Source organism: Suricata suricatta, chromosome 5 (genome assembly GCF_006229205.1).
Source record: "Suricata suricatta isolate VVHF042 chromosome 5, meerkat_22Aug2017_6uvM2_HiC, whole genome shotgun sequence".
Lineage (NCBI taxonomy): Eukaryota > Metazoa > Chordata > Mammalia > Carnivora > Herpestidae > Suricata > Suricata suricatta.
In genome coordinates, this window is record NC_043704.1 from 110890820 (window position 1) to 110904017 (window position 13198).

Consider the following 13198-nt stretch of genomic DNA (forward strand, 5'->3'; position numbering starts at 1 on the left):
GACCAAAAAAAAGGCATTAGTATTGCCAATGATCTCTAAGTACTGGGAAGTGCTATTTTCTTCCCTTGATGAAGGCTCAGCTCATCTATTTTAGAGAAAATGTCACCAAATATCCCAGTCAGTCTGAAATACTATAGTTTGTGTATCATTCTTTCAAGTAAAAATAGTGTTCCAGGAAAAAGCACCTAAAAAGTTCATGGCTTACAAGCTTAATCACTCAATTGTTGTTCCTACAGACAATCACCAAATAAGGCAGAAGCTTCATGAACAATTCCTATTCTGTCATGTAAAATATTTAAAGGACACATATTTAAAGGGCAAGATTTAAACAAATCAACAACATATATTCCTTTATCAAGGACACTGTAAAGTGAACTTTGGCCTTTTCTTCTCCTGGTTACTAAGAATGCATAGTAGTAAGGTGTGTAGTGACTACAGAACAGATGTGTACATGACCTTGATTGGCGCACAAGTATTTTATGAACTCTGGCTTTTGTACCATTGATACAAATGTCAGCACAATGAGTAAAAAAAGGAAATAACATGTTAGTATTCTTTTGAAGATGGGTTGACTTCACGGCCCCCTGAAAGGGTGTCAAGGACCTCCACAGTCCTAACAGCCCATATTGTGAGAACTACTATTTTAGACTTTGAGATCGAAAATTTTTCTTTGGATACTAAAAACACTAACACAAAACAAAAATAATATAACTATATTAAAATCAGTAACTTTTGTTTATCAAAATAGACCTTTAAAAGTGAAGAGACAAATTACAATCTGGGAAACGCAATTCACCATATATACACTCAACAAAGTAGATTATCAAAAGTATTCAAGAATTTCTAGAAATCAATAATAGCATAAACAACCCAACATAAAAATGAGAAGACAACAACTAGACATTTCATGGAAATAACCAATTATTATATGAAGAGATGACCATATTATCAGTTATTATGGAAATGCAAACCACAATATGGCATCATGTCACAAACAAAAGTTTAAAAATCTGAGAATATGTAATGTTTAAGAGGTTATATATCCAAAGGATAATTACAAATTCCTGATAGGGGTATAAATTGGTGCAAACACTTTGGACCACAGTTTGGCACTGTTTCCACTATTTTGAGATTCCTATACTATATGAATCAGCAATTTAACTTCTAGATTTAGGCCCACAAGAAAATCTTTCCTATGTTTGTCAAGAGACAATATGGATATACCCCTCTGCAAAGTTTACAAGAGCAAAAACTTGGAAACACCCTAAACACAGGAAATTAGTTATAGTCTCCAGGACAAATAAGTTACAGTAATACTCAATACTATGGATGATATGTGATATAATGTGGTTAAAATGCTTAAAGATAATATATGGCTTTTTTTTAAATTTAGACATAATTTCATACACATGCCACATATACACACACCTTTTTAGGAACACAGATGCTACATAACACTATAAAACACTGTAAAACAAGACAGCAGGAGAAGGAAGAAAACAGGATCCAGAGTAAGTAACGGCCAGAGGTGGCATACGGGAAGGACAGCGCACTCAGCTCCACATAGCTTTTTACCTTCTCACCTTTTGTTTCACTTACGGAGTTTAAGGAAAATTACTAACGTGATTAAAAGTAACAAAATTAAAAATTTTGAAGTCAAACTTGCACCAACTTGGCATAAAAATATTTAATAAATTAAAGATTATGGCTGATCCAATTTTATGTCCCAAAGACTTAAAAAGATACCTGTACATTTTAACCAACTGCATGGATAGAAATTTTAAGACTCTAGAGATTCTAAACAGACTCATTATTTGGCAGTTAAGAAAATCAACTCCTTAATCAAAATTGTACACCAGAATTCATTCATAAATTCACTAAATATCTATTGAAATTTTACTGTATGCTTATTTAGCAGTGAATAAGAAAATTAAGTCCTGTTCTCATGAAGGTTACCTTTAAGGGGGTGATGGAGACAGTAAGTTGAAAATTAAAAATTATTTTAAGTAATAAAGACAGCTATGAAGAAAATAAAACATGGCGGGAGGCTGGAGGGTGCTGGTAGGAGCTTGGCTCTGAGTCACTTGCTGTGAACAGAGAAGGGCACACCCAAGAAGGTGATGTTTTGTTTTTTTTTAAGTTTTTTTTTTTAATGCTTTATTTATTTTTGATACAGAGAGAGACAGAGCATGAGAGGGGGAGGGGCAGAGAGAGAAGGAGACACAGAACCGGAAGCAGGCTCCAGGCTCTGAGCTAGCTGTCAGCACAGAGCCTGATGCGGGGCTCGAACCCACGAACGTGAGATCTGACCTGAGCTGAAGTCAGAGGCTTAACCGACTGAGCCATCCAGGCGCCCCAAGAAGGTGATGTTTTAATGGCGACCGACAGGGGGCAGCCAAATGAAGATGCTAGAGAAGGACAACCAGAGAGGCCAGGGCTCCAAGTACCTCTACGTCAGTGAGTTCTACTTCTTTAAAGAACTGGGTTCAACATCACTGTGGGGACAGCGGGAAAGCAAATTCACCCAGGTATTCCTGCTAGTCCTATGTGCTGCTTGACCAAACGGTCGGTAATGTTTGCAGGCCTCTGCCAGTAGCCCCCACCAGTTTATAAAGTACCAGACGCCTTTTGGGATTTACAGGGATAGAGAGAGGACACGTACGTATGTGGCTCAAAGCTTTGCCCGCACTGAAAAGGAAAGGCACGGGCAAGGAAAAAGCTCAAGGGGATAGCTAAGCAGTAAAGCCTCTGCTTTTTTTTTTTTTTTAATTTTTGTTCAATTGAACCAAAAATATCTAAGTAGCACAGTAATTTACGTTTCTAATGAAACTTGGTTTACTTGCCAGCTATCTGGTGTTCTGCCTTTCCCGTGTCCCCCACCCCATACACACAAACACACCTGCACTTCTTCCAGAAGCTCCTCACGTGAGTGACATTCAAGAGATAGAAGAGAGCTTGCTGGCCCTTCTGCTAGTGCAGGCTGGACACTTATGTTATAGGTAAGAGTCACACAGGTGAGGAGAGGCCTCTGCTCTCCCCCAGGAGAGTGACAGCAGACCCTGGCTGAGAAGACTGGGAGCAGGATCAGCTGCATGCGTTCTGCTGGTGTAGTCTCTGCCAGGCCTCTCCGAGGCACTTCCTAGACAGGAGGCCTGAAGCCAAGGTAAGACAGGCTAAATGCTGCAGGCAGTGAGGGCTCGGGGGAGGTGAGCTCCCAGGGTGAACGCTCTGGTTTCTATCTCAGGGACTTGCACAGGCCACTAAGCTCCCTTCACCTGCTTTCCTCCTGTGCAATGTAAGGAATGTTTTAGGTCATTCATCAGAAATCTGTACAATTCAGACTATGAAACATTTGGCAAGTCAGGTCAAAATACAAAGCTCTCTCTCCATGCAGAACAGACAAACCAACAAAAACAAGTCTTTTCAACAGGAAACAATACAACCCTAGCAGTTAAGGCTTTAGAAGAACACTGACCTGGATTCAAATCTCAGTTATACAACATGCTAGTTGTTAACATCCTGGACAATATTTCCAAGCTCTCTAGTCATCAGTTTCTTCAACTATGAAGTGGAATTACTTTTATCAGAACAACACAAAGATTTATTTAAAAGTACATAGCTATAGTTCATTCAGTGCTGCATAAAATGTCACTATTTTTTTTCTTTTACCCATTCTCCTATAAATAACGATCTGGGCCAATGACCACATTTTTGCTCTATCACTTTTTCTATGAGCATCCTATACATGTTTCTCCATATGCTTCTGTAAGAGGTTTTCAGGGCATATACGCAGGAATTAAAATGCTTGGCTAGAGGGTGAGTGGATGCTCATCTTTTCCAAATACTTCCAGTTCCTCTTCTAAAGTGATATATACCCTAGACACATAATACTAAGCTGGGGATTTTTTAAAAGTCCTGGAGACAGCATGAAGAATTTTACAACTGAATGTATGTTCATATGGATTACAATCATCTGTTTCAATGGTAGGAGTGAAAAGCACAAAACTCAAGACGGGGGTCCCTCTGGGCAGAGAGAGCCAGACACCCAGGGCAGAGCACAAAGGGGGACACAGGTGGGGCTCTGGCTCCCCAGGCAGCATTGTGTTCTTTTTACTGTGCTTTCCCTTAGGTTCCATCAATTTTTTTCAAAGTATGAAACGTTCCATGAAAAGGAAAAAATACTTTTAAAAGCAATTAGCATGACCTGCGTGTGGTACAAGGTAAAGCTCCCAGTGAACGGCAGCTGTTGCTGTAAAATGTGAGGAGAAGGAAAGGGATGAAAAGGCACAGTGGCAGCTCGCCGCAAGGAGTCACTAACTTGACTGAGGGAAAAACTCTTCCCGATGGAGGTGAAGCAACCTGCCTCCTCAAAACCCAGGGCTGTGAGTGAGCTGGCAGTGCAGAGTGGAGGTCCACCGTGCAGAGGGGAAGGAGAGCAGGCTGTGCACACGGAGGGAAAGGAGACGAGGCTGCTCGGGTTCCAGAAGCACTAGACGCTGAGCTCTAAGGGAGCAGCGTGGACCCACAATGCCAAGGACACTGCATGATAATAGGCGCCCAATGAGAAGTTGATAGATAAAAGGCAGCTTGCTTTACTGATGATTTTCAACAGTGTTCTAAACAAAAGATTATTTTGGCCTAGAAAACTAGGTAGAAAGAGAAAAGAAGATGGCAAAGGATAGAATAAGAAAACCTAATTTAAGGACAAGCAGAGACGTTCCCAAAGGTAACAGAAAAAACAGGTAGGCAGGGTAACAGATACATCTGAGAGACTGTTAAGTACCTGCTGTGAGTCAGGCACTAAGCTCAGGACTCTTCCCTCAAAACTAATACACACATATAACACATGCATATATGCATATACATACACGTGTATGCACATATACCATACTACATATCATCCAGAAAGGACAATACACAGCATATATATACACATAGATATACTTTCTTTCCTTCTACCAAACTTCTGAAAATATGGTGCAGGCATTATGACCCTTCCATCCTAAATACCTCAATATGCATCTAGAAGAGTAAAAAGGGGCGCCTTGGTGGCTCAGTCAGTTAAGCGGCCGACTTCAGCTCAGGTCATGATCTCACAGTTTATGGCTTTGAGCCCCGCATCAGGCTCTGTGCTGACAGCTCAGAGCCTGGAGCCTGCTTCAGATTCTGTGTCTCCCTCTCTCTCTGACCCACCCCCACTCACATTCTGTGTCTCTTTCTCAAAAATAAATAAACGTTTAAAAAAATTACCAAAAAAAAGAAAGATAAAAATATTCTCCTGCTTAACCATACCATTATCACACCTAAAAAGAATAATTCAACAATGCAAACATAAATCCTATATTCAGATTCACACAACTGTCTACAAACAATTACTGTAGGTCTATCCTCTACTCCCCCAATATCAAACCATGGTTCACCTGTTACATTATTTCTCTTTTGATCTAGAACCGCTCCCTCCCACCCCATCATCATGTTTGTTCACTTTTCATGACATTCATTTTTTTTTAGAGTCTAGGCAACTTATTTTATAAAATGTTTTATAGAATGATCCACATTCTGAATTTGTTCCATTGTTCATCCATGATTAGCTTTTTGACAAGATATATTGTATACATTTAAATGAATCCTATCAGAAAGCACACAATGTCAAGTTATCCCACAAGTCTGATCATTCAGTGACGGCTAGATACCTGTGCTGAAAAGGTACAAATTTTTTCTTTAGTATTCTAAATGATCTGAGAGTCATACTTCCAGACTACCATATCCTGTTCTCCTACAACCCTTCACTGGCTGGCTTTTCGTAACCATTAAAGGCTGCATCATCAGTTATTACACTGAGGCTGCAAAATGGTGATTTTCTATCATTCATCCTACATTTTCTAGCTGAAATTCTGTAAAGAAGAGCTTCTCCCTGTCTTCATCCTTCCTTTTTTATCCCTATTCTTAATATCACTTCCCTTTTTTTTTTTCAAAGTTTATTTATTTATTTTGAGAGACAGAGTCTGAGCAGGGGAGGTGCAGAGACAGAGAAAGAAAGAATCCCAAGCAGGCTCTGCAGTGGCTCAATCCCACAAACCACGAGATCATGACTTGAGCCAAAAATCAGGAATCAGGCTTCTCAACTGACTGAGCCATCCAAATACCCTCTGTCTGTTTTTTAAACAGGCTTTGTGCCTAGCGCAGAGCCCAACTTGTGGCTTGAACTCACAACCATGAGTTCCAGAGTCAGATGCTTAACCAAGTGAGCCAATCAGATGGCCCACACTTCCCTTAATATCACTATCAACTCCTGAATTTGGTTTGTCTTTCAAAGGACTTTAAACTCTTGTCATTCCTATTGATATCCAAACTGTCAAATACAGAAGTACCTCCAAGGTAGCTTGTTCTGACATTTCCCTACTGGACTAAGTGCGTCCTGGCTTTTTGCCCAACCGGTTTATCGCAATTCACTTGTACTTTCCCTGTGCCTTAGTCAACCGTTTCTCCAAGAAGCCCAGGTTCCTTTTAGTAGTGATAGTTAGGAACATGATGAGCTCACTGATACTGGGAATCAGGATTTCTTTATCTACAGAGTTTTTACCTTTGTTACTGAAGGATAGAAAAGGCTCCAGCAAGTTTATACCTACTGGGCTACTGTGACTTCGAGACCTACCAATTTTTAATCTGTTTTATTAAGGACTTATGCAGGCTTATAGCTCGCAGGGAAATCACCACTAAACAAAGAGAGAGACTGCGAATAAAGAGGAAAACACCAGTGTATGAAGATTAAAAGGAAGTCCAGAGCAGACTGCATTAAGAAAAACAAGTATAGAGTAAAACCAAACCAGTCCTGGTCCGAGCAAGTCATGAACATAAAACTGCAACAGAACACGTGTGAGCTGGTTCTGGTGAGGTCTCTCACATATCAACATTACAGCTAAGGCAATAATGAAATGCCATCTAACGTCTCCCACACAGTGTGGCGAAACACAAGGTGCCTTTCTTACAACATACTCAATGGACTCATGTTGAAATCCATTGGAAAAGTGAAATAATCACAACTGGAATGGTCTAAAAATGAAACATGCACTCAACAATGGGTCCGAACCTATGGACCTAGGGCTCACAAAAAGGAAGTTCTTTTACTTCACCTGTACTCTGAGCACCATCTTTAAGTTGCATAAAACTCCATCTTTCACATTTACGTTCTACCCATTTTGAAGTGAATATAGTTACTTCATTATCATATGTTGTATTTAATAAAATATGAATTCATTTACAGAATTGCCTAATTGAAGGAACCGTCAGGATATATTTTATTAAATTCAAAAGTCACTGATTCTTCCAACATGGAAAAAGTACATCAAATGTTAGGTTTTCAAGTACATGTATCACTTTTCTGCAGTATTCCTACTCCCACCTAAAGTCCTGGATAGCCTTCTCCATGGGCTATGCAAGGCTGATTCTTGAACATACAGGTGGTTGATATTTAACTAAGTAGTTAAAAGTGTGGGTTTCCCAGAAATGAAAATCTGCTCCCCATTCCCATAGCAAAGGGATATGCATTAATGGCCTGAGCCTCACAATCTTAAGATCTGAGTACTGCATGCCTAACTGAGAAATGCAAACGTCTTCTCAGTGAGGCAAAAGGAGGTCAGAGATTCATTTCCTTGCCTGGCCCCAGGGAATAGAGCCACATAGTGGAAAAAACAATGCTGCAGAACAGGCTGGAAAAAGGTCAGGAATCCAAGTAGCTCAACCTAATTCCAGACCCAGAGAGGAATCAGTTCCCAAAACTGTGAAGACCAAAGTTTCATAGCTTGATGTCACTTTCACCAAAGATTCAGGCTTCTGTGGATTTTTGAGTAAGACTGAAACATCTGGGCTTCCCTCGTCCTCCCTACTGCTGAGTGCCACTTCCTGGGAGGAGAACAGGGGGACCAGAGGAGGCACAGCCTTCCCCCTATTCTCCCCGACACAAGCACTTTTGAGCCAGATACCAGAGGAGGTTCAGAGCAATCAGCAAAGGATCTAAGGTGCCTCCTGTAGCCCTCATTCAAGTGCAGAGCATCAACCTAAAGTGAAAATGGGGAAGCAGGGGACAGTGTGTGGAACGCCTGACCCAGGGGAAGTCCTGGGCAGACTAAAAGTCCCAGGGCCATGTGATTATTCCATTGTCAGCTAAGTCACTCCCTGAACCACCACTATTCCCTCTGAGTCACGCACTGCCAGGCACCAGGTTATTTGACTCTTAGAGGAACAAGAACTCTATGAGGCAGCAAGTAACTACCCCCTCATTTTAAGAAAAGTAAAAACAGAAACACGGAGGTAGTTAGTAACCCACGACTATTAAGTAATTTAGCCCTATTTCTAACCAAGGTCCACTACACCCAATGGGCATGCTTTTAATCACTTTTCTGCACTATTGTTCTACCAGAGCAGCCTCGACAGCCCACCTCAGACCCTGAGACCTAAGGATTCAAATTACTTCCTGTTGATGAGTTACTCAACACACAGCTAAGACTTAGCACCAGAGCGCTGACTAAATTCTCCTTGTATATCAAAATGATATCAAACATTCCTACTACTAAAAGGCTATTCCAGTGGTTTTCCACTTAGGGACATTTAGAACTGTCTGGGCACTTTTTGTTGTCATAGTAAATCATGGGGTTCTAGTGGCACCTAGTGGGTTAGAGGCCAGGGATGCGGCTAAAGACCTTGCAATGCAAAAGACAGCTCACCCACAAAGGGCTAAAATTTAAATTAAAAAAAAAAACAAAAAAAAAAAAACAAGTCAAGAGTGCCAAGGTTGAAACACCCTAGGCTACACCAGAGAGTGTAGGTGAAAACTCACTAATCCATCCCAACAATCCAGACACAGTTCCCGTCACAGAAGCTAGAGACAGTTGGGCATTTTCATGGCCCCAGAAGTTTGACACCTGTGCTGCACCTCTCTCTTCTACCACCTCCATAATCAGCTAAGATATGCAGACAGGCCTCTGGGTTCTCAGATGCACCAGGCTTACACTTTGCAACTAGTTCTGCTCAAAGTATTTTAAGAGAATTGGTTAGAATTAATAGTAAAAACTAGGCTTCAGCATTATCAGTTTATTATCCATACTAACCTACTGTCAAACTATCACACATAATTGAAGATTGGCTCTCTTTGTAGCAGAAACACAGATCTTTGATCCTCCTGAGTGTGAGTCTGTGAATAGGGAGGCCCAGGAAGAAGGCCTAGCAGTCAAGACAGAACTGAATTCATGTACTGAAAGTTCTCAGGTGTCTGTAGTTCAGCCCAAGCAGAGCACTGAGAAGCATCTAATGCGAGAACTAATTACACTGTTCCTCTTTGGAGGTATGTAACCTCAGCATTCATCCAATTAGAAGTGAAACTAATGCATGTTTGTCAGTGACCAAGGTCAAGGAAGGTGACCTCTAACTGAAGGTAAGGTCAATGGGCCATAGTAGCAGGGATTAGGAGGATCAAAACAGATCTAATCAAGACCTCATATCTACTACAAGAGAGAATTAGCTAAAGTTGACAAACAGGAACAAAGCCCTCCTCTGATCAGGGACCCCAGGAAGTCCTTACTGACACCCAAACCACATGCAGCAGCCCTGGGCTTCCCCCACCAGCACAGGTGCTGGCACTTACTGATTAGTGTCCTTGTCCAATCACTTTAATGAATGCTCCAATTCTATACCTCTCCTGGCACATCAAGGCAGAAGATAGGAAACTGAGTCCAAAGCCACAAACACATTCATTTATAAACACTTTCAAAAACCAGCAAAGAAAATGGGGGTTTCTCTATGCTGTGGTACATGGAGTCTAATTGGAAAAACTGAAGATCTCCACACCTTGCAGACCTTCAAAACCTGGAAAAAAAACAGGACATGCACACTTCAAACTCACACACACAAGCACCTGCCCTCAAACAACACTGGCTGAGTGAGATGTAAAGACAAAACTCGAGAAACCTACAATTAACATCATAATCAAGGAGAAAAAAATGAAAGTTCTTCTCGTTTCAGGAACAAGACAAGGATGTCTCTCTCACCCTTTTTATTCAATATAGTACTGGAAGTGTTAGAGCAATTGGACAATAAAAAGAATTAAAAGACATTCAATTGGTTAAACAAGTAGTAAAAACTGTCACTTTTGGCAGATGTCATGATGCTATAAACAAAAATCCCTAAAGACTCCACCAAAAAAAAAAAAAAACCATATTAGAATAAATGAATTGAGCAAAGTTGCAGAGTAAAATATTAATATACCAAAATCTATTGTAGTCCTATACCCAAATAACGAAGTAGTAGAAAGAGAAATTAAGGAAACAGTTCCACTTACAATTGCACCAAAAAGAAAAACTGCCCAGGAATAAATTTAACCAAGGAAATGAAAGACTTGTACACTGAAAACTATAGAACACTGACGAAAGAAATCGAAGATTTCACAAATGGAAATGCTCAGGGAATGGAATAATAGTGTTAAATGGCCATATTACACAAAGCAATCTACACATTCAATACAATCCCTATTAAAATACAAATACCATTTTTAACAGAACTAGAATAAATAGTGTTAAAATCTGTATGGAATCTCAAAATATCCTGAATAGCCAAAGCAATCTTGAGAAAGAAGAACATAGTTGGAGGTAACACAATCCCAAATTTCAAGACAGACTACAAAGGTGTAATAATCAAAACAGTATACTCCTGACACAAAAAAAGAGACATACTGATCAATGGAACAGAATTCAGAGTCCAGAAATAAGCCCACACTTTTATGGTCAATTAATCTATGACAAAGTGGTAGGAAAAACAGTCTCACCAATCAATGGTACTGGGACCACTGGACAGCTAGCTACATGCAGAAAAATGAAACCGGAGCACTTTCTTATACCACACATCAAATAAAGTCAAAATAAACACCTAAACATGAAACCTGAAACCATTAATGTCCTAAAAGAAAACATAGGCAATAATCTCTCGGATATCCGCCTTAGCAAAATTTTTCTAGATAAGTCTCTTCAGTCAAAAGCAACAGTAAATTACCAGGACTACACCAAAATAAAAAGCTTTTGCACAGCAAATGAAATCAGCAGAAAAATGAAAAGGCAGCCAACTGAATAGGGGGAGATATTTGCAAATGATATATACAAAAAGGGGTTAATATCCAGTATGATATAATATTTACTCAATTCAAAAACAAAACAAAAGAAGTTGATTAAAAAATGGGCAGAGGAGTTTTCCAAAAACAACATACGGATGGCCAACAGATACATAAAAAGACGCTCAACATCACTAATCGTCACGGAAATGCAAATCAAAAGCACAATGAGATACCGCCTTACACCTGTCAGAATGGGTCGTGTCAAAAAGAAATAACAAGTATTAGAGAGGATGTGGGAAAACAGAAACCCTCCTGCACTACTGGTACGAATGTAAATTGCTACTTTGGAATGTACGTTGCCACTGGGGAAAACTTCTTGGAGGCTGCTCAAAAATTAAAAATAGAAATACCATATTACCCAGTAATTCCACTACTGGGTATTTGCCCAAACAAGACCAGAACACTTATTTGAAACGATACATGCACCCCTATGTTTACTCCAGCATTATTACAACAACCAAGATACGGAAGCAACACAAGTGTCTATTGACCAATTAATGGATTAAGATGTGTAGTGTGTGTGTGTGTGTGTGTGTGTGTGTGTGTGTGAGAGAAAGAGAGAGATTACCCAGCCATAAAAAAAAAAAGAGAGAGAGATCTTGCCATTTGTGACAACATGTATGAACCTAGTGGGTATTATGCTAAGTAAAGTAAGTTAGAGGAAGACAAATACCATAGCATTTTACTTAGACGTGGATTGGTAAAAGAAAGAATAAAAACATACCAAAAAATGGAGACAGATCCATAAATACAAAGAGCTATGGCTACCAAAGGAGACGACCATGAGGGGATGAGCAAAATAGGCAAAGGGGAGTGGGAGGTACTGAATTCTAGTTATGGAATGCAAAATTCATGAGGATGAAAGGTACGGCATAGGGAATAGAGTTAGTAGTGTTGTAACAGTATTATATGGTGACAGACAGCGGCTACTCTTTGAGCACAGCATAACACAGTTGTTGAATCATTATGTTGTACACCTGAAACTAATGCAACACTGTATTGATTATACTTCAATTAACAAAAAGAAGACAAGACTTCAGAAAAATGGTGAAGGAGCTCATGCTCATAGATACCACGAAACATGCTGCCCCCACGTGCACCCAGGTATGGGGAGAATTGACTCACAGTTGTACAGACGTAAGTTAGGATGCTGTCTGGCCACATGTGAGCCACCAAAATCATCTATGATGAATTACTGAACCACTGTAACCATCAGTCTCCTCATTGACAAAATGGAAGGAATAGTAATTCACTGACATGGCTCTTATGTTACCCAATTTGGGCAAGCCATAGCCCTACTTTCTCCCTTGCCCCCCCCCCCCCCACTATACTATCATCTCCTGTACCTTGGTGCCTATGTCTAGGAGCTCTCTCTGCCTAAAACTCTATCCTTCTCCTTCTATGTCTGGCTAAAGTCAAGTGATTTATCAACCTTCATTATCACATGATCCAAGAAGGTTGTCTTGATACTTCCATTCCTGAAGCTGATAGGTGCTCAATGCTCCCTCTGTTCTTGTGCCTCCTTCTCCAGTAATAGTCCCTCGTTGGATCTGGAAGCACCACCCTGCTCAGCCCCCCTCCCCCTCCTAGGCTGGGACATTTCTGAGAGTTCCCTGGGGCTGATATATCTCCACTGTGCCTGGCAAACAAGATCAGATAGATTTAGTGAGAAGATAAATAAAAGGTCTGGGCAAAGAAGAACCACTGGGAATATACAGGGGCCAAAGGCTACAATGTACCATAAGGAGGAGAGATTTCAACAAGGGGAAAAGCAATACCATGGGATGCTGCAGAGAGGTCAGGATATAAGACAACTGAGAAAAGAGCAATAAACTTAGAAGTGAGATCTTTGGCAGCCTATGAGAAGGTTAAGTGTCAAACAATAAATCTTTAGGGACGCAAAAAACCACAAGGAAGGTTCGTACTTTCAGGTAAAGAATAAAGTGACATTCTCACTGCCTGAGCCTGGAGAGAGCACAGGCCAGACAGAGGCAAGAAGAGAGCAAAAGGGTGGGACTACCACTGTTAAGAGTCTGGGCA

At 40.4% G+C, this 13198-nt stretch overlaps 2 protein-coding genes across 8 annotated transcripts in view; one reads left to right on the forward strand and one right to left on the reverse strand.

The window, feature by feature from the left end:
• Positions 1-13198, reverse strand: part of MED12L (mediator complex subunit 12L) — a 320540-nt gene that overhangs the window by 179099 nt on the left and 128243 nt on the right. The window lies entirely within an intron of this gene.
• Positions 1-13198, forward strand: part of P2RY14 (purinergic receptor P2Y14) — a 54258-nt gene that overhangs the window by 32245 nt on the left and 8815 nt on the right. The window contains exon 1 of one of the 7 annotated variants that reach the window (XM_029940042.1): positions 2373-2457. The exons of the other annotated variants lie outside the window; for them this stretch is intronic. The gene's annotated coding sequence lies outside the window, so the exon portion shown is untranslated. Of the gene's footprint in view, positions 1-2372; positions 2458-13198 lie in introns of those variants that run through there. 7 annotated transcript variants of the gene reach the window in all.